We start from the raw sequence: 3858 nt of genomic DNA, 5'->3' as shown, positions 1-3858 counted from the left end.
ACAGAGGGGGGGGGGGGGGGGGGGGGGGGAGTCATGAGAACATCAGAAGAGCCCTGCTGGATCAGACCAGTGGTCCAGTTAGTTCAGCATCCTGTCTCGCACAGTGGCCAGCCAGTTCCTCTAGAGGGCCAATAACAGGGCAGAGAGGCTGAGGCCTTCCCTTGATGTTGCCTCCTGGCACTGGGATTCCGAGGCTTACTGCCTCTAAATGTGGAGGTTCCCCTCATCACCACGGCTAGCAGCTAGAAGATACTCTCTTCAGCCTTTTAATGACCCTGCCAATTTCAGAGCAACAGGAACTGAAGACAGTAGAAAAGAGCAAGAGTCCAGTAGCACCTTAAAGACTAATAAAATATGTGGCAGGGAATGAGCTTTCGTGAGTCACTGGCTCACTTCTCCAGACTAAAGAGTGATCCGCCCTCCATATCACATAATGTGATGACCTAGAAACATGGACACACTGAACCAATGTTCTCTCTAAGCTGTGGAGTCTTGTGAGCAAAAATTCTACTTGGTGAGCTACTGGCATGAAAGTTGTGAACGAGCGATTGGGTTGCTGCATCAATTAGTTTGCTCTGGAGCCATCCCTCCTGAGCGAAGACAAAAATCTGTGAGCTGGAGGCTAAAAAACTGTGAGCTAGCGCACACTAACTCAGCTTAGAGGGAACACTGCACTGAACCCAGAGGAATCACCTGAAGAGCCCAGTGGGTCAGATGAATAAAATCTAAACATAAGAAGATCACTGTTGGATCAGTCCAATGGTCCAGCTAGTCCAGCATCCTGTCTCACACAGTGGCCAACCAGTTCCTCTGGAGGACCAACAATAGAGGCTTTCCCCTAATGTTGCCTCCTGGCTCTGGAATTCAGAGGTTTAGTGCCTCTGAATATGGAGGTTCCCTTCAGTCACCATGGCTAATAGACACTGATAGACCTGTCCTGCATGAATCTATTTAACCCCCTTTTAAAGCGGTCTATGCTAGTAGTTTTCACTACATCCTCTGGCAATGAATTCCACATTTTGAATATTTCCTTTTGTTCATCCTGAATCTACCATCAATTCCAGTGAATGCCCCTAAGTTCTAGTATTTGTGGGGAGGGAGAAAAAGTCAAACATTTGAAGCTGGTGTAGCACAGCAGCTAGGAGATTGACCTCCATGAAGTTCAAACCTCATCTCAGCCACAAACTCACTAGGTGTTCTCAGGCAAGCCACAGCGTTAGTGTATGAGGATAACACTATTGGTCCACCTTAGAGGGCTGGTATAAAGATTACCAGCACAATATATGTGAAGGGCTTTGCACATTGAATGTGCTACATATATGCTAAGTATTATTATTGTGTGGAAATTAAACAGATGTGTAGTATGAATGGGAATATAGAGATTTTCATATATAGGTTTTTCCTTCTTGATTGTTCATATTCATATTTCTCTGGTTTTTATAGATTTATCCGTTAAGTAATATTTTATTAGGATGTTAGAAAGGCCTGTTATATAGAAGGCTTTTCTCTTGTAGGTCTGATATTGTTAGCAACATAATAGGTACAAAGTTCATGATTCTGTAGTTCTTAGGGCAAACCTTTCAATGTCTGGGTCAGATAGGATTTTAGTCTCGTATCAGTAATGAATACTTTTGTTTGGGGAAGAACAAGCTTTAGCTGATATGCCTTAGGTCATGTCAAGTAAATATGTGACGCCATTGCATAGACACACCTTTCTTACATTTGACCAATAAGGAGATTTTTATGTAAATATTGTTTGTTTTTGTAACCAATTATGCTTTTTGAACATTATTCCCATGATGATGATATGATGATGTCAGTCCATGTATAAAATATCATGTATTTCCTGAATATGTTCAGAATATGCTCAAGAAGAAGATGAAGAAGAAAAAGAAGAAAGTTGTCAAATTTTGGTTAACTATTTGGTCTAATTGTTTTCCTATTAAAAGAGGCATGTTTTCTGATTATGCTGAGAAGAAAGCACTCAGTTTTGATGGGTCCTTTGGCCTAACTGTTTTCCATATTTCATTACAATAAAATACAAGAACTTCCTCCTCATTTGACTTCATTTTTGACATGGAATCTAATATGTACAACAGATGGAACAAGAGGTAGTATTATTTAGTAACACTAGTGGGATATTCTTGTTATGTTGGAGTCCTTCCCTTTGGACCGAATCCATCTGTGCTTAAAGGAAACCTTGAACCATTCAAGAAAACATGATTCAATAAAATAGTTCCTTGGGGATCTTACTCCGCACATCTGGGAGATAAAGCAGTGACTATTTAAGAAGCCTCTGTTCAGATCCAGGAAACTGTAGTATCTTTAAGGGGGAAAGTGGTGGGCGATTGCAGCATTTGAAGCACTGATAAGATTGGGGTGGTGGAATGGAGCCACAATATAGATGAATCTTCATCCTTCGCACCTGAAGTTAATGTGACTTTTCTTACAAAGTCTTGACAGAGTATTTTTGGTAAGGAACTGTAAACAGCATAAGAAAGATTCTGATACAAGGAAAACATTATTACCATCCCAGCATTTAAAAACTGTCAGAGCTCATAGAAGATCTAAGAGAAGGTTAACCAGAGTGCAGATGTTGCCCTGACATAAATTTTATCTGGCCTCCAATGTCCCCACTGAATTTTAATCAGGATATATTAAAAAGTGCTGCTCACGGTTTCAGTCATTAGGGAATAGGATTACCAAATCTCAGTTAGGAAATGCTTGGATATTTGGGGAGGGGGGTGTCTGGGGAGGGTGGGGTTTGGGGAGGGGAGGGAAGGGACCTCGGGTATAACCCCATAGAGGTCACCCTCCAAAGCAGCCAAGTTCTCCAGGGGAACTGAGCTCTATAGTCTGGAGATAACCTGTAATTCTGGGAGATAGACACGGTTGACCTGGAGGTTGGCAACTCTAGTGCTGGGTGATCCTCAAGAGGAAGGGCAATTCAACGACAAGGAGCCACTACTGAAAAAGCCCTGTCTGTGGTTGCCACCCACCTCGTAGCTGTAGGTGAAGGCACAGAGCAGCACTTAGGAAGTGAACCTTAACTGGCAAGCTGGACAGTATGGGAGGAGGAGGTGGTTCTTCAAGTACCCTCCCCTCTAGCATTCAACTTTAAAACGTAAGGCTCAGCACTCTGAATCTCTCATGGAAACAGGCAGCCAGGGCAGATCTTCCAGCACAGGGATGAGCGTGCTGCCTGTATCCAGCCCATGATGTTAACCTGGTTTTCATATTTTGGACTAACCTAGGCTGATCTCATCAAATCTTGGAAACTAAACAGGGTCAGCCTTGGGTAGTACTTAGATGGGAGACCCCCCAAGGTAGTGCAATGTCACTATGCTGAGGCAGCCAGTGTCAAACCAACTCTGTTCATCTCTTGCCCTGAAAACCCTACAGGGGTACCGTAAGCCAGCTGCAACTTGACAGCCCTTTCCACCATCCCCACCCCAAGAAGAGAGAAACTGGCCATTCCTGCCCAAGACCAACCCTTGCAATATAGGACCTATGTACGCATGCAAAAAACAAAAAAAAGACAGCTAAAATCTGCTTTAGTGGCTAAAAGTCTGTTTTTGATGCTTGGGAAAACAAATTACCCATCTCACTTTGATCAATGGGTTTTGGGACTGTTGACACCGGCATCAATGAACATGATACATTTTGTTAAAGAATATGCTTTTAGGGAGCTATAATCAGATCTGGAGGCACTTAAGAGTTCTGTGCTCCGGCGCAAGAGGACAGTGAGTGATGGGATGGTTGCTGTAAGGAAGGGTGGGAAACAGAAAAGCGGGGGAGGGGAGACCTTGACAAGAAGGTATAGAAGTTTTACATAATTGTTTCCGTAAAACGTCTCTG

At 43.2% G+C, this 3858-nt stretch overlaps 1 protein-coding gene across 1 annotated transcript in view; it reads right to left on the bottom strand.

Annotated features, from left to right (window-relative positions):
• The window catches only part of LOC107114338 (PR domain zinc finger protein 10-like), an 87742-nt gene that overhangs the window by 30174 nt on the left and 53710 nt on the right, over window positions 1-3858 (bottom strand).

Source organism: Gekko japonicus, unplaced genomic scaffold (genome assembly GCF_001447785.1).
Source record: "Gekko japonicus isolate JY-2015 unplaced genomic scaffold, Gekko_japonicus_V1.1 scaffold2196, whole genome shotgun sequence".
Classification (NCBI taxonomy): domain Eukaryota; kingdom Metazoa; phylum Chordata; class Lepidosauria; order Squamata; family Gekkonidae; genus Gekko; species Gekko japonicus.
Note: the sequence above shows the minus strand (reverse complement) of the source record. Positions and strands in the feature narration are given on the sequence as shown.